We start from the raw sequence: 17716 nt of genomic DNA, 5'->3' as shown, positions 1-17716 counted from the left end.
TTGTCAGGTCACCCGGATTCAGCAAATACCAGAGTCCAAAATGATGCAGGTTTATACTGTTAATTTTCAGTTTATCGTTACAGTTGGTGTTATTCCATGTCGGAAGGGACGCAGCTACAGCCAGTGGGGTAACTAGAGACAGGCAGGCAGCTATGTGCAACAAAGGTAGGTGTGTTGTTTTCATATGCAGATCTGAAATATTGTCTTATATGCAAGAGGAGGAGTGATGGGGGTTCAGGCAAAAGCCAGGCTATGGATTGCATTGCTAAATGCTCCATCAGAGTGCAATGGTCGCCTGTCCTTTTTTTAAGTGATGATGTGGGTTTAGCCTGTGCTGTATGTATGTATGGGTGGCTGACTGCCACCCACCCAGAAAGTGTATGGGAGGCTGGTTGGCTGCCAGCCTTCCTTCCATTCCTATGAGTAATGTGAGTGCTCATGAAGGGGACATGGTTGGGTCCACCCCTTTCCCGGTTATCCCCTCTAGGCCTTTTGGCTTAGATCAAGTGTAAAAAAAGAAAGGATCTTGCGACAGATCGCATCCTGAGGCACGTTTTTTTTTTTGTGTGAATACTTGCACTTGGGTGACTTGTGAGCACATACTGATACATACGTTCCCTATCTGGGGACCATAAATTAAATGGATTTTTGAGAAAGGGAGCTGATTTGGAAGCTTGCTTCTGTCGCCCTATGCATTGACCCGATGTGGCAGTATCTTCGGGTAGTGAACAGTGCACCACCCCATTCCAGTGTTAAACAAGAAAGATTCTCATTTAATCCTCCGTGGGTGAGAATTTGAGTTTGAGAATTGGAGACCAAAATGATGAGTTGCACTGACTGGTTTATGAACGTCTATTCATTTAGCGTTTTAATGACCATGTTTGCACACTGATTGGTGTAAAAAAATAAAATAAAACTAAATAATAATAATCTAGCACACCTGTGCAGGTTTGACATGACATGACAGGTAGCTGTCTTGTGGGTGGTGCTGAATCCTGTTAAATGACATGAGGGTCTCATGCCTATACACAAGGGTGTGTCATTGCTGTTGCTTGACCATGCATTGGTTTCTGTGGTCAGTGAATGATAAAAACAAAATTTACCATCCATTGATGGATGGGAAATCCGCCATGAGGCATTTGTTTTTAGAAACTGCTGCTCACAACCAATGTTGCAATGGAGTGTCTCCATCTGCTGGTGGTATTGGAAAGGCATTAGTGCTATGACAGGGTCTGAAGAAGAAGAAGAAGAAGAAGACGGAAAAAAATATATATAAAAAGAAAAAGAGAGAGAGAGAGAGAGACTGACTTAGTGAGCGAGTGAGTGAGAGAGTGAGAGTGAGTGAGAGTGAATGAGTGAGTGAGTGATTGAGTGAGTGAGTGAGTGAGAACAAATGAGTTAAAGCAAGTGAGTGAGAGAGATCGAATGAATGAAAGTCTGAATGACAGAAAGAAAAAAGGATGAAGAAAGAAGCATGGAGAAAAAAAAATGTATATGGAGTTGCTGACATGAGTGCAATCTACAAAGCCGTTGAGGCTGATCCTCATGGGAGGATTATTGCACCAGGACCCTTAGCACTTTTAAAATGCCATTCAATGCCACGGGCTAGATGTAAACTGCAGATGACCATGTTGTGGTAGTTACCATGGATACCCAAGTGATGTGTGAGCTAACACATAGGCCCAACAGATTCCAAGAAGGCCAGAATCACCAGCGGCACCACCATCGATTGTCAGGTCACCCGGATTCAGCAAATACCAGAGTCCAAAATGATGCAGGTTTATACTGTTAATTTTCAGTTTATCGTTACAGTTGGTGTTATTCCATGTCGGAAGGGACGCAGCTACAGCCAGTGGGGTAACTAGAGACAGGCAGGCAGCTATGTGCAACAAAGGTAGGCGTGTTGTTTTCATATGCAGATCTGAAATATTGTCTTATATGCAAGAGGAGGAGTGATGGGGGTTCAGGCAAAAGCCAGGCTATGGATTGCATTGCTAAATGCTCCATCAGAGTGCAATGGTCGCCTGTCCTTTTTTTAAGTGATGATGTGGGTTTAGCCTGTGCTGTATGTATGTATGGGTGGCTGACTGCCACCCACCCAGAAAGTGTATGGGAGGCTGGTTGGCTGCCAGCCTTCCTTCCATTCCTATGAGTAATGTGAGTGCTCATGAAGGGGACATGGTTGGGTCCACCCCTTTCCCGGTTATCCCCTCTAGGCCTTTTGGCTTAGATCAAGTGTAAAAAAAGAAAGGATCTTGCGACAGATCGCATCCTGAGGCACGTTTTTTTTTGTGTGAATACTTGCACTTGGGTGACTTGTGAGCACATACTGATACATACGTTCCCTATCTGGGGACCATAAATTAAATGGATGTTTGAGAAAGGGAGCTGATTTGGAAGCTTGCTTCTGTCGCCCTATGCATTGACCCGATGTGGCAGTATCTTCGGGTAGTGAACAGTGCACCACCCCATTCCAGTGTTAAACAAGAAAGATTCTCATTTAATCCTCCGTGGGTGAGAATTTGAGTTTGAGAATTGGAGACCAAAATGATGAGTTGCACTGACTGGTTTATGAACGTGTATTCATTTAGCGTTTTAATGACCATGTTTGCACACTGATTGGTGTAAAAAAATAAAATAAAACTAAATAATAATAATCTAGCACACCTGTGCAGGTTTGACATGACATGACAGGTAGCTGTCTTGTGGGTGGTGCTGAATCCTGTTAAATGACATGAGGGTCTCATGCCTATACACAAGGGTGTGTCATTGCTGTTGCTTGACCATGCATTGGTTTCTGTGGTCAGTGAATGATAAAAACAAAATTTACCATCCATTGATGGATGGGAAATCCGCCATGAGGCATTTGTTTTTAGAAACTGCTGCTCACAACCAATGTTGCAATGGAGTGTCTCCATCTGCTGGTGGTATTGGAAAGGCATTAGTGCTATGACAGGGTCTGAAGAAGAAGAAGAAGAAGAAGACGGAAAAAAATATATATAAAAAGAAAAAGAGAGAGAGAGAGAGAGACTGACTTAGTGAGCGAGTGAGTGAGAGAGTGAGAGTGAGTGAGAGTGAATGAGTGAGTGAGTGATTGAGTGAGTGAGTGAGTGAGTGAGAACAAATGAGTTAAAGCAAGTGAGTGAGAGAGATCGAATGAATGAAAGTCTGAATGACAGAAAGAAAAAAGGATGAAGAAAGAAGCATGAAGAAAAAAAAATGTATATGGAGTTGCTGACATGAGTGCAATCTACAAAGCCGTTGAGGCTGATCCTCATGGGAGGATTATTGCACCAGGACCCTTCGCACTTTTAAAATGCCATTCAATGCCACGGGCTAGATGTAAACTGCAGATGACCATGTTGTGGTAGTTACCATGGATACCCAAGTGATGTGTGAGCTAACACATAGGCCCAACAGATTCCAAGAAGGCCAGAATCACCAGCGGCACCACCATCGATTGTCAGGTCACCCGGATTCAGCAAATACCAGAGTCCAAAATGATGCAGGTTTATACTGTTAATTTTCAGTTTATCGTTACAGTTGGTGTTATTCCATGTCGGAAGGGACGCAGCTACAGCCAGTGGGGTAACTAGAGACAGACAGGCAGCTATGTGCAACAAAGGTAGGCGTGTTGTTTTCATATGCAGATCTGAAATATTGTCTTATATGCAAGAGGAGGAGTGATGGGGGTTCAGGCAAAAGCCAGGCTATGGATTGCATTGCTAAATGCTCCATCAGAGTGCAATGGTCGCCTGTCCTTTTTTTAAGTGATGATGTGGGTTTAGCCTGTGCTGTATGTATGTATGGGTGGCTGACTGCCACCCACCCAGAAAGTGTATGGAAGGCTGGTTGGCTGCCAGCCTTCCTTCCATTCCTATGAGTAATGTGAGTGCTCATGAAGGGGACATGGTTGGGTCCACCCCTTTCCCGGTTATCCCCTCTAGGCCTTTTGGCTTAGATCAAGTGTAAAAAAAGAAAGGATCTTGCGACAGATCGCATCCTGAGGCACGTTTTTTTTTGTGTGAATACTTGCACTTTTGTGACTTGTGAGCACATACTGATACATACGTTCCCTATCTGGGGACCATAAATTAAATGGATTTTTGAGAAAGGGAGCTGATTTGGAAGCTTGCTTCTGTCGCCCTATGCATTGACCCGATGTGGCAGTATCTTCGGGTAGTGAACAGTGCACCACCCCATTCCAGTGTTAAACAAGAAAGATTCTCATTTAATCCTCCGTGGGTGAGAATTTGAGTTTGAGAATTGGAGACCAAAATGATGAGTTGCACTGACTGGTTTATGAACGTCTATTCATTTAGCGTTTTAATGACCATGTTTGCACACTGATTGGTGTAAAAAAATAAAATAAAACTAAATAATAATAATATAGCACACCTGTGCAGGTTTGACATGACATGACAGGTAGCTGTCTTGTGGGTGGTGCTGAATCCTGTTAAATGACATGAGGGTCTCATGCCTATACACAAGGGTGTGTCATTGCTGTTGCTTGACCATGCATTGGTTTCTGTGGTCAGTGAATGATAAAAACAAAATTTACCATCCATTGATGGATGGGAAATCCGCCATGAGGCATTTGTTTTTAGAAACTGCTGCTCACAACCAATGTTGCAATGGAGTGTCTCCATCTGCTGGTGGTATTGGAAAGGCATTAGTGCTATGACAGGGTCTGAAGAAGAAGAAGAAGAAGACGGAAAAAAATATATATAAAAAGAAAAAGAGAGAGAGAGAGAGAGACTGACTTAGTGAGCGAGTGAGTGAGAGAGTGAGAGTGAGTGAGAGTGAATGAGTGAGTGAGTGATTGAGTGAGTGAGTGAGTGAGTGAGTGAGAACAAATGAGTTAAAGCAAGTGAGTGAGAGAGATCGAATGAATGAAAGTCTGAATGACAGAAAGAAAAAAGGATGAAGAAAGAAGCATGAAGAAAAAAAAATGTATATGGAGTTGCTGACATGAGTGCAATCTACAAAGCCGTTGAGGCTGATCCTCATGGGAGGATTATTGCACCAGGACCCTTCGCACTTTTAAAATGCCATTCAATGCCACGGGCTAGATGTAAACTGCAGATGACCATGTTGTGGTAGTTACCATGGATACCCAAGTGATGTGTGAGCTAACACATAGGCCCAACAGATTCCAAGAAGGCCAGAATCACCAGCGGCACCACCATCGATTGTCAGGTCACCCGGATTCAGCAAATACCAGAGTCCAAAATGATGCAGGTTTATACTGTTAATTTTCAGTTTATCGTTACAGTTGGTGTTATTCCATGTCGGAAGGGACGCAGCTACAGCCAGTGGGGTAACTAGAGACAGGCAGGCAGCTATGTGCAACAAAGGTAGGCGTGTTGTTTTCATATGCAGATCTGAAATATTGTCTTATATGCAAGAGGAGGAGTGATGGGGGTTCAGGCAAAAGCCAGGCTATGGATTGCATTGCTAAATGCTCCATCAGAGTGCAATGGTCGCCTGTCCTTTTTTTAAGTGATGATGTGGGTTTAGCCTGTGCTGTATGTATGTATGGGTGGCTGACTGCCACCCACCCAGAAAGTGTATGGGAGGCTGGTTGGCTGCCAGCCTTCCTTCCATTCCTATGAGTAATGTGAGTGCTCATGAAGGGGACATGGTTGGGTCCACCCCTTTCCCGGTTATCCCCTCTAGGCCTTTTGGCTTAGATCAAGTGTAAAAAAAGAAAGGATCTTGCGACAGATCGCATCCTGAGGCACGTTTTTTTTTGTGTGAATACTTGCACTTGGGTGACTTGTGAGCACATACTGATACATACGTTCCCTATCTGGGGACCATAAATTAAATGGATTTTTGAGAAAGGGAGCTGATTTGGAAGCTTGCTTCTGTCGCCCTATGCATTGACCCGATGTGGCAGTATCTTCGGGTAGTGAACAGTGCACCACCCCATTCCAGTGTTAAACAAGAAAGATTCTCATTTAATCCTCCGTGGGTGAGAATTTGAGTTTGAGAATTGGAGACCAAAATGATGAGTTGCACTGACTGGTTTATGAACGTCTATTCATTTAGCGTTTTAATGACCATGTTTGCACACTGATTGGTGTAAAAAAATAAAATAAAACTAAATAATAATAATCTAGCACACCTGTGCAGGTTTGACATGACATGACAGGTAGCTGTCTTGTGGGTGGTGCTGAATCCTGTTAAATGACATGAGGGTCTCATGCCTATACACAAGGGTGTGTCATTGCTGTTGCTTGACCATGCATTGGTTTCTGTGGTCAGTGAATGATAAAAACAAAATTTACCATCCATTGATGGATGGGAAATCCGCCATGAGGCATTTGTTTTTAGAAACTGCTGCTCACAACCAATGTTGCAATGGAGTGTCTCCATCTGCTGGTGGTATTGGAAAGGCATTAGTGCTATGACAGGGTCTGAAGAAGAAGAAGAAGAAGAAGACGGAAAAAAATATATATAAAAAGAAAAAGAGAGAGAGAGAGAGAGAGAGAGACTGACTTAGTGAGCGAGTGAGTGAGAGAGTGAGAGTGAGTGAGAGTGAATGAGTGAGTGAGTGATTGAGTGAGTGAGTGAGTGAGAACAAATGAGTTAAAGCAAGTGAGTGAGAGAGATCGAATGAATGAAAGTCTGAATGACAGAAAGAAAAAAGGATGAAGAAAGAAGCATGGAGAAAAAAAAATGTATATGGAGTTGCTGACATGAGTGCAATCTACAAAGCCGTTGAGGCTGATCCTCATGGGAGGATTATTGCACCAGGACCCTTAGCACTTTTAAAATGCCATTCAATGCCACGGGCTAGATGTAAACTGCAGATGACCATGTTGTGGTAGTTACCATGGATACCCAAGTGATGTGTGAGCTAACACATAGGCCCAACAGATTCCAAGAAGGCCAGAATCACCAGCGGCACCACCATCGATTGTCAGGTCACCCGGATTCAGCAAATACCAGAGTCCAAAATGATGCAGGTTTATACTGTTAATTTTCAGTTTATCGTTACAGTTGGTGTTATTCCATGTCGGAAGGGACGCAGCTACAGCCAGTGGGGTAACTAGAGACAGGCAGGCAGCTATGTGCAACAAAGGTAGGCGTGTTGTTTTCATATGCAGATCTGAAATATTGTCTTATATGCAAGAGGAGGAGTGATGGGGGTTCAGGCAAAAGCCAGGCTATGGATTGCATTGCTAAATGCTCCATCAGAGTGCAATGGTCGCCTGTCCTTTTTTTAAGTGATGATGTGGGTTTAGCCTGTGCTGTATGTATGTATGGGTGGCTGACTGCCACCCACCCAGAAAGTGTATGGGAGGCTGGTTGGCTGCCAGCCTTCCTTCCATTCCTATGAGTAATGTGAGTGCTCATGAAGGGGACATGGTTGGGTCCACCCCTTTCCCGGTTATCCCCTCTAGGCCTTTTGGCTTAGATCAAGTGTAAAAAAAGAAAGGATCTTGCGACAGATCGCATCCTGAGGCACGTTTTTTTTTGTGTGAATACTTGCACTTGGGTGACTTGTGAGCACATACTGATACATACGTTCCCTATCTGGGGACCATAAATTAAATGGATTTTTGAGAAAGGGAGCTGATTTGGAAGCTTGCTTCTGTCGCCCTATGCATTGACCCGATGTGGCAGTATCTTCGGGTAGTGAACAGTGCACCACCCCATTCCAGTGTTAAACAAGAAAGATTCTCATTTAATCCTCCGTGGGTGAGAATTTGAGTTTGAGAATTGGAGACCAAAATGATGAGTTGCACTGACTGGTTTATGAACGTCTATTCATTTAGCGTTTTAATGACCATGTTTGCACACTGATTGGTGTAAAAAAATAAAATAAAACTAAATAATAATAATCTAGCACACCTGTGCAGGTTTGACATGACATGACAGGTAGCTGTCTTGTGGGTGGTGCTGAATCCTGTTAAATGACATGAGGGTCTCATGCCTATACACAAGGGTGTGTCATTGCTGTTGCTTGACCATGCATTGGTTTCTGTGGTCAGTGAATGATAAAAACAAAATTTACCATCCATTGATGGATGGGAAATCCGCCATGAGGCATTTGTTTTTAGAAACTGCTGCTCACAACCAATGTTGCAATGGAGTGTCTCCATCTGCTGGTGGTATTGGAAAGGCATTAGTGCTATGACAGGGTCTGAAGAAGAAGAAGAAGAAGAAGAAGACGGAAAAAAATATATATAAAAAGAAAAAGAGAGAGAGAGAGAGAGACTGACTTAGTGAGCGAGTGAGTGAGAGAGTGAGAGTGAGTGAGAGTGAATGAGTGAGTGAGTGATTGAGTGAGTGAGTGAGTGAGTGAGTGAGAACAAATGAGTTAAAGCAAGTGAGTGAGAGAGATCGAATGAATGAAAGTCTGAATGACAGAAAGAAAAAAGGATGAAGAAAGAAGCATGAAGAAAAAAAAATGTATATGGAGTTGCTGACATGAGTGCAATCTACAAAGCCGTTGAGGCTGATCCTCATGGGAGGATTATTGCACCAGGACCCTTTGCACTTTTAAAATGCCATTCAATGCCACGGGCTAGATGTAAACTGCAGATGACCATGTTGTGGTAGTTACCATGGATACCCAAGTGATGTGTGAGCTAACACATAGGCCCAACAGATTCCAAGAAGGCCAGAATCACCAGCGGCACCACCATCGATTGTCAGGTCACCCGGATTCAGCAAATACCAGAGTCCAAAATGATGCAGGTTTATACTGTTAATTTTCAGTTTATCGTTACAGTTGGTGTTATTCCATGTCGGAAGGGACGCAGCTACAGCCAGTGGGGTAACTAGAGACAGGCAGGCAGCTATGTGCAACAAAGGTAGGCGTGTTGTTTTCATATGCAGATCTGAAATATTGTCTTATATGCAAGAGGAGGAGTGATGGGGGTTCAGGCAAAAGCCAGGCTATGGATTGCATTGCTAAATGCTCCATCAGAGTGCAATGGTCGCCTGTCCTTTTTTTAAGTGATGATGTGGGTTTAGCCTGTGCTGTATGTATGTATGGGTGGCTGACTGCCACCCACCCAGAAAGTGTATGGGAGGCTGGTTGGCTGCCAGCCTTCCTTCCATTCCTATGAGTAATGTGAGTGCTCATGAAGGGGACATGGTTGGGTCCACCCCTTTCCCGGTTATCCCCTCTAGGCCTTTTGGCTTAGATCAAGTGTAAAAAAAGAAAGGATCTTGCGACAGATCGCATCCTGAGGCACGTTTTTTTTTGTGTGAATACTTGCACTTGGGTGACTTGTGAGCACATACTGATACATACGTTCCCTATCTGGGGACCATAAATTAAATGGATTTTTGAGAAAGGGAGCTGATTTGGAAGCTTGCTTCTGTCGCCCTATGCATTGACCCGATGTGGCAGTATCTTCGGGTAGTGAACAGTGCACCACCCCATTCCAGTGTTAAACAAGAAAGATTCTCATTTAATCCTCCGTGGGTGAGAATTTGAGTTTGAGAATTGGAGACCAAAATGATGAGTTGCACTGACTGGTTTATGAACGTCTATTCATTTAGCGTTTTAATGACCATGTTTGCACACTGATTGGTGTAAAAAAATAAAATAAAACTAAATAATAATAATATAGCACACCTGTGCAGGTTTGACATGACATGACAGGTAGCTGTCTTGTGGGTGGTGCTGAATCCTGTTAAATGACATGAGGGTCTCATGCCTATACACAAGGGTGTGTCATTGCTGTTGCTTGACCATGCATTGGTTTCTGTGGTCAGTGAATGATAAAAACAAAATTTACCATCCATTGATGGATGGGAAATCCGCCATGAGGCATTTGTTTTTAGAAACTGCTGCTCACAACCAATGTTGCAATGGAGTGTCTCCATCTGCTGGTGGTATTGGAAAGGCATTAGTGCTATGACAGGGTCTGAAGAAGAAGAAGAAGAAGACGGAAAAAAATATATATAAAAAGAAAAAGAGAGAGAGAGAGAGAGACTGACTTAGTGAGCGAGTGAGTGAGAGAGTGAGAGTGAGTGAGAGTGAATGAGTGAGTGAGTGATTGAGTGAGTGAGTGAGTGAGTGAGAACAAATTAGTTAAAGCAAGTGAGTGAGAGAGATCGAATGAATGAAAGTCTGAATGACAGAAAGAAAAAAGGATGAAGAAAGAAGCATGAAGAAAAAAAAATGTATATGGAGTTGCTGACATGAGTGCAATCTACAAAGCCGTTGAGGCTGATCCTCATGGGAGGATTATTGCACCAGGACCCTTCGCACTTTTAAAATGCCATTCAATGCCACGGGCTAGATGTAAACTGCAGATGACCATGTTGTGGTAGTTACCATGGATACCCAAGTGATGTGTGAGCTAACACATAGGCCCAACAGATTCCAAGAAGGCCAGAATCACCAGCGGCACCACCATCGATTGTCAGGTCACCCGGATTCAGCAAATACCAGAGTCCAAAATGATGCAGGTTTATACTGTTAATTTTCAGTTTATCGTTACAGTTGGTGTTATTCCATGTCGGAAGGGACGCAGCTACAGCCAGTGGGGTAACTAGAGACAGGCAGGCAGCTATGTGCAACAAAGGTAGGCGTGTTGTTTTCATATGCAGATCTGAAATATTGTCTTATATGCAAGAGGAGGAGTGATGGGGGTTCAGGCAAAAGCCAGGCTATGGATTGCATTGCTAAATGCTCCATCAGAGTGCAATGGTCGCCTGTCCTTTTTTTAAGTGATGATGTGGGTTTAGCCTGTGCTGTATGTATGTATGTATGGGTGGCTGACTGCCACCCACCCAGAAAGTGTATGGGAGGCTGGTTGGCTGCCAGCCTTCCTTCCATTCCTATGAGTAATGTGAGTGCTCATGAAGGGGACATGGTTGGGTCCACCCCTTTCCCGGTTATCCCCTCTAGGCCTTTTGGCTTAGATCAAGTGTAAAAAAAGAAAGGATCTTGCGACAGATCGCATCCTGAGGCACGTTTTTTTTTGTGTGAATACTTGCACTTGGGTGACTTGTGAGCACATACTGATACATACGTTCCCTATCTGGGGACCATAAATTAAATGGATTTTTGAGAAAGGGAGCTGATTTGGAAGCTTGCTTCTGTCGCCCTATGCATTGACCCGATGTGGCAGTATCTTCGGGTAGTGAACAGTGCACCACCCCATTCCAGTGTTAAACAAGAAAGATTCTCATTTAATCCTCCGTGGGTGAGAATTTGAGTTTGAGAATTGGAGACCAAAATGATGAGTTGCACTGACTGGTTTATGAACGTCTATTCATTTAGCGTTTTAATGACCATGTTTGCACACTGATTGGTGTAAAAAAATAAAATAAAACTAAATAATAATAATCTAGCACACCTGTGCAGGTTTGACATGACATGACAGGTAGCTGTCTTGTGGGTGGTGCTGAATCCTGTTAAATGACATGAGGGTCTCATGCCTATACACAAGGGTGTGTCATTGCTGTTGCTTGACCATGCATTGGTTTCTGTGGTCAGTGAATGATAAAAACAAAATTTACCATCCATTGATGGATGGGAAATCCGCCATGAGGCATTTGTTTTTAGAAACTGCTGCTCACAACCAATGTTGCAATGGAGTGTCTCCATCTGCTGGTGGTATTGGAAAGGCATTAGTGCTATGACAGGGTCTGAAGAAGAAGAAGAAGAAGAAGACGGAAAAAAATATATATAAAAAGAAAAAGAGAGAGAGAGAGAGAGAGAGACTGACTTAGTGAGCGAGTGAGTGAGAGAGTGAGAGTGAGTGAGAGTGAATGAGTGAGTGAGTGATTGAGTGAGTGAGTGAGTGAGAACAAATGAGTTAAAGCAAGTGAGTGAGAGAGATCGAATGAATGAAAGTCTGAATGACAGAAAGAAAAAAGGATGAAGAAAGAAGCATGGAGAAAAAAAAATGTATATGGAGTTGCTGACATGAGTGCAATCTACAAAGCCGTTGAGGCTGATCCTCATGGGAGGATTATTGCACCAGGACCCTTAGCACTTTTAAAATGCCATTCAATGCCACGGGCTAGATGTAAACTGCAGATGACCATGTTGTGGTAGTTACCATGGATACCCAAGTGATGTGTGAGCTAACACATAGGCCCAACAGATTCCAAGAAGGCCAGAATCACCAGCGGCACCACCATCGATTGTCAGGTCACCCGGATTCAGCAAATACCAGAGTCCAAAATGATGCAGGTTTATACTGTTAATTTTCAGTTTATCGTTACAGTTGGTGTTATTCCATGTCGGAAGGGACGCAGCTACAGCCAGTGGGGTAACTAGAGACAGGCAGGCAGCTATGTGCAACAAAGGTAGGCGTGTTGTTTTCATATGCAGATCTGAAATATTGTCTTATATGCAAGAGGAGGAGTGATGGGGGTTCAGGCAAAAGCCAGGCTATGGATTGCATTGCTAAATGCTCCATCAGAGTGCAATGGTCGCCTGTCCTTTTTTTAAGTGATGATGTGGGTTTAGCCTGTGCTGTATGTATGTATGGGTGGCTGACTGCCACCCACCCAGAAAGTGTATGGGAGGCTGGTTGGCTGCCAGCCTTCCTTCCATTCCTATGAGTAATGTGAGTGCTCATGAAGGGGACATGGTTGGGTCCACCCCTTTCCCGGTTATCCCCTCTAGGCCTTTTGGCTTAGATCAAGTGTAAAAAAAGAAAGGATCTTGCGACAGATCGCATCCTGAGGCACATTTTTTTTTGTGTGAATACTTGCACTTGGGTGACTTGTGAGCACATACTGATACATACGTTCCCTATCTGGGGACCATAAATTAAATGGATTTTTGAGAAAGGGAGCTGATTTGGAAGCTTGCTTCTGTCGCCCTATGCATTGACCCGATGTGGCAGTATCTTCGGGTAGTGAACAGTGCACCACCCCATTCCAGTGTTAAACAAGAAAGATTCTCATTTAATCCTCCGTGGGTGAGAATTTGAGTTTGAGAATTGGAGACCAAAATGATGAGTTGCACTGACTGGTTTATGAACGTCTATTCATTTAGCGTTTTAATGACCATGTTTGCACACTGATTGGTGTAAAAAAATAAAATAAAACTAAATAATAATAATCTAGCACACCTGTGCAGGTTTGACATGACATGACAGGTAGCTGTCTTGTGGGTGGTGCTGAATCCTGTTAAATGACATGAGGGTCTCATGCCTATACACAAGGGTGTGTCATTGCTGTTGCTTGACCATGCATTGGTTTCTGTGGTCAGTGAATGATAAAAACAAAATTTACCATCCATTGATGGATGGGAAATCCGCCATGAGGCATTTGTTTTTAGAAACTGCTGCTCACAACCAATGTTGCAATGGAGTGTCTCCATCTGCTGGTGGTATTGGAAAGGCATTAGTGCTATGACAGGGTCTGAAGAAGAAGAAGAAGAAGAAGACGGAAAAAAATATATATAAAAAGAAAAAGAGAGAGAGAGAGAGAGACTGACTTAGTGAGCGAGTGAGTGAGAGAGTGAGAGTGAGTGAGAGTGAATGAGTGAGTGAGTGATTGAGTGAGTGAGTGAGTGAGTGAGTGAGAACAAATGAGTTAAAGCAAGTGAGTGAGAGAGATCGAATGAATGAAAGTCTGAATGACAGAAAGAAAAAAGGATGAAGAAAGAAGCATGAAGAAAAAAAAATGTATATGGAGTTGCTGACATGAGTGCAATCTACAAAGCCGTTGAGGCTGATCCTCATGGGAGGATTATTGCACCAGGACCCTTTGCACTTTTAAAATGCCATTCAATGCCACGGGCTAGATGTAAACTGCAGATGACCATGTTGTGGTAGTTACCATGGATACCCAAGTGATGTGTGAGCTAACACATAGGCCCAACAGATTCCAAGAAGGCCAGAATCACCAGCGGCACCACCATCGATTGTCAGGTCACCCGGATTCAGCAAATACCAGAGTCCAAAATGATGCAGGTTTATACTGTTAATTTTCAGTTTATCGTTACAGTTGGTGTTATTCCATGTCGGAAGGGACGCAGCTACAGCCAGTGGGGTAACTAGAGACAGGCAGGCAGCTATGTGCAACAAAGGTAGGCGTGTTGTTTTCATATGCAGATCTGAAATATTGTCTTATATGCAAGAGGAGGAGTGATGGGGGTTCAGGCAAAAGCCAGGCTATGGATTGCATTGCTAAATGCTCCATCAGAGTGCAATGGTCGCCTGTCCTTTTTTTAAGTGATGATGTGGGTTTAGCCTGTGCTGTATGTATGTATGGGTGGCTGACTGCCACCCACCCAGAAAGTGTATGGGAGGCTGGTTGGCTGCCAGCCTTCCTTCCATTCCTATGAGTAATGTGAGTGCTCATGAAGGGGACATGGTTGGGTCCACCCCTTTCCCGGTTATCCCCTCTAGGCCTTTTGGCTTAGATCAAGTGTAAAAAAAGAAAGGATCTTGCGACAGATCGCATCCTGAGGCACGTTTTTTTTTGTGTGAATACTTGCACTTGGGTGACTTGTGAGCACATACTGATACATACGTTCCCTATCTGGGGACCATAAATTAAATGGATTTTTGAGAAAGGGAGCTGATTTGGAAGCTTGCTTCTGTCGCCCTATGCATTGACCCGATGTGGCAGTATCTTCGGGTAGTGAACAGTGCACCACCCCATTCCAGTGTTAAACAAGAAAGATTCTCATTTAATCCTCCGTGGGTGAGAATTTGAGTTTGAGAATTGGAGACCAAAATGATGAGTTGCACTGACTGGTTTATGAACGTCTATTCATTTAGCGTTTTAATGACCATGTTTGCACACTGATTGGTGTAAAAAAATAAAATAAAACTAAATAATAATAATCTAGCACACCTGTGCAGGTTTGACATGACATGACAGGTAGCTGTCTTGTGGGTGGTGCTGAATCCTGTTAAATGACATGAGGGTCTCATGCCTATACACAAGGGTGTGTCATTGCTGTTGCTTGACCATGCATTGGTTTCTGTGGTCAGTGAATGATAAAAACAAAATTTACCATCCATTGATGGATGGGAAATCCGCCATGAGGCATTTGTTTTTAGAAACTGCTGCTCACAACCAATGTTGCAATGGAGTGTCTCCATCTGCTGGTGGTATTGGAAAGGCATTAGTGCTATGACAGGGTCTGAAGAAGAAGAAGAAGAAGAAGACGGAAAAAAATATATATAAAAAGAAAAAGAGAGAGAGAGAGAGAGACTGACTTAGTGAGCGAGTGAGTGAGAGAGTGAGAGTGAGTGAGAGTGAATGAGTGAGTGAGTGATTGAGTGAGTGAGTGAGTGAGTGAGAACAAATGAGTTAAAGCAAGTGAGTGAGAGAGATCGAATGAATGAAAGTCTGAATGACAGAAAGAAAAAAGGATGAAGAAAGAAGCATGAAGAAAAAAAAATGTATATGGAGTTGCTGACATGAGTGCAATCTACAAAGCCGTTGAGGCTGATCCTCATGGGAGGATTATTGCACCAGGACCCTTTGCACTTTTAAAATGCCATTCAATGCCACGGGCTAGATGTAAACTGCAGATGACCATGTTGTGGTAGTTACCATGGATACTCAAGTGATGTGTGAGCTAACACATAGGCCCAACAGATTCCAAGAAGGCCAGAATCACCAGCGGCACCACCATCGATTGTCAGGTCACCCGGATTCAGCAAATACCAGAGTCCAAAATGATGCAGGTTTATACTGTTAATTTTCAGTTCATCGTTACAGTTGGTGTTATTCCATGTCGGAAGGGACGCAGCTACAGCCAGTGGGGTAACTAGAGACAGGCAGGCAGCTATGTGCAACAAAGGTAGGCGTGTTGTTTTCATATGCAGATCTGAAATATTGTCTTATATGCAAGAGGAGGAGTGATGGGGGTTCAGGCAAAAGCCAGGCTATGGATTGCATTGCTAAATGCTCCATCAGAGTGCAATGGTCGCCTGTCCTTTTTTTAAGTGATGATGTGGGTTTAGCCTGTGCTGTATGTATGTATGGGTGGCTGACTGCCACCCACCCAGAAAGTGTATGGGAGGCTGGTTGGCTGCCAGCCTTCCTTCCATTCCTATGAGTAATGTGAGTGCTCATGAAGGGGACATGGTTGGGTCCACCCCTTTCCCGGTTATCCCCTCTAGGCCTTTTGGCTTAGATCAAGTGTAAAAAAAGAAAGGATCTTGCGACAGATCGCATCCTGAGGCACGTTTTTTTTTGTGTGAATACTTGCACTTGGGTGACTTGTGAGCACATACTGATACATACGTTCCCTATCTGGGGACCATAAATTAAATGGATTTTTGAGAAAGGGAGCTGATTTGGAAGCTTGCTTCTGTCGCCCTATGCATTGACCCGATTTGGCAGTATCTTCGGGTACTGAACAGTGCACCACCCCATTCCAGTGTTAAACAAGAAAGATTCTCATTTCATCCTCCGTGGGTGAGAATTTGAGTTTGAGAATTGGAGACCAAAATGATGAGTTGCACTGACTGGTTTATGAACGTCTATTCATTTAGCGTTTTAATGACCATGTTTGCACACTGATTGGTGTAAAAAAATAAAATAAAACTAAATAATAATAATCTAGCACACCTGTGCAGGTTTGACATGACATGACAGGTAGCTGTCTTGTGGGTGGTGCTGAATCCTGTTAAATGACATGAGGGTCTCATGCCTATACACAAGGGTGTGTCATTGCTGTTGCTTGACCATGCATTGGTTTCTGTGGTCAGTGAATGATAAAAACAAAATTTACCATCCATTGATGGATGGGAAATCCGCCATGAGGCATTTGTTTTTAGAAACTGCTGCTCACAACCAATGTTGCAATGGAGTGTCTCCATCTGCTGGTGGTATTGGAAAGGCATTAGTGCTATGACAGGGTCTGAAGAAGAAGAAGAAGAAGACGGAAAAAAATATATATAAAAAGAAAAAGAGAGAGAGAGAGAGAGACTGACTTAGTGAGCGAGTGAGTGAGAGAGTGAGAGTGAGTGAGAGTGAATGAGTGAGTGATTGAGTGAGTGAGTGAGTGAGTGAGAACAAATGAGTTAAAGCAAGTGAGTGAGAGAGATCGAATGAATGAAAGTCTGAATGACAGAAAGAAAAAAGGATGAAGAAAGAAGCATGAAGAAAAAAAAATGTATATGGAGTTGCTGACATGAGTGCAATCTACAAAGCCGTTGAGGCTGATCCTCATGGGAGGATTATTGCACCAGGACCCTTAGCACTTTTAAAATGCCATTCAATGCCACGGGCTAGATGTAAACTGCAGATGACCATGTTGTGGTAGTTACCATGGATACCCAAGTGATGTGTGAGCTAACACATAGGCCCAACAGATTCCAAGAAGGCCAGAATCACCAGCGGCACCACCATCGATTGTCAGGTCACCCGGATTCAGCAAATACCAGAGTCCAAAATGATGCAGGTTTATACTGTTAATTTTCAGTTTATCGTTACAGTTGGTGTTATTCCATGTCGGAAGGGACGCAGCTACAGCCAGTGGGGTAACTAGAGACAGGCAGGCAGCTATGTGCAACAAAGGTAGGCGTGTTGTTTTCATATGCAGATCTGAAATATTGTCTTATATGCAAGAGGAGGAGTGATGGGGGTTCAGGCAAAAGCCAGGCTATGGATTGCATTGCTAAATGCTCCATCAGAGTGCAATGGTCGCCTGTCCTTTTTTTAAGTGATGATGTGGGTTTAGCCTGTGCTGTATGTATGTATGGGTGGCTGACTGCCACCCACCCAGAAAGTGTATGGGAGGCTGGTTGGCTGC

At 43.5% G+C, this 17716-nt stretch overlaps 10 pseudogenes; all 10 read left to right on the top strand.

Moving 5' to 3' along the window:
• Nucleotides 1–476: 476 nt before the first annotated feature.
• LOC130288288 (U2 spliceosomal RNA) lies at nucleotides 477–742 on the top strand (annotated as a pseudogene).
• A 1463-nt stretch (nucleotides 743–2205) lies between these two features.
• Nucleotides 2206–2469, top strand: LOC130289642 (U2 spliceosomal RNA; annotated as a pseudogene).
• Nucleotides 2470–3936: 1467 nt separating this feature from the next.
• On the top strand, nucleotides 3937–4200 carry LOC130285631 (U2 spliceosomal RNA; annotated as a pseudogene).
• Nucleotides 4201–5668: 1468 nt separating this feature from the next.
• Nucleotides 5669–5932, top strand: LOC130286282 (U2 spliceosomal RNA; annotated as a pseudogene).
• Nucleotides 5933–7401: 1469 nt separating this feature from the next.
• Nucleotides 7402–7665, top strand: LOC130286281 (U2 spliceosomal RNA; annotated as a pseudogene).
• Nucleotides 7666–9139: 1474 nt separating this feature from the next.
• LOC130286280 (U2 spliceosomal RNA) lies at nucleotides 9140–9403 on the top strand (annotated as a pseudogene).
• Nucleotides 9404–10871: 1468 nt separating this feature from the next.
• LOC130286279 (U2 spliceosomal RNA) lies at nucleotides 10872–11135 on the top strand (annotated as a pseudogene).
• A 1467-nt stretch (nucleotides 11136–12602) lies between these two features.
• On the top strand, nucleotides 12603–12866 carry LOC130285600 (U2 spliceosomal RNA; annotated as a pseudogene).
• A 1471-nt stretch (nucleotides 12867–14337) lies between these two features.
• Nucleotides 14338–14601, top strand: LOC130286278 (U2 spliceosomal RNA; annotated as a pseudogene).
• A 1467-nt stretch (nucleotides 14602–16068) lies between these two features.
• LOC130288195 (U2 spliceosomal RNA) lies at nucleotides 16069–16332 on the top strand (annotated as a pseudogene).
• The last annotated feature ends 1384 nt before the right edge of the window (nucleotides 16333–17716 follow it).

Source organism: Hyla sarda, chromosome 8, assembly GCF_029499605.1.
Source record: "Hyla sarda isolate aHylSar1 chromosome 8, aHylSar1.hap1, whole genome shotgun sequence".
Taxonomy (NCBI): domain Eukaryota; kingdom Metazoa; phylum Chordata; class Amphibia; order Anura; family Hylidae; genus Hyla; species Hyla sarda.
This window is presented reverse-complemented; position numbering and strand designations above follow the sequence as displayed.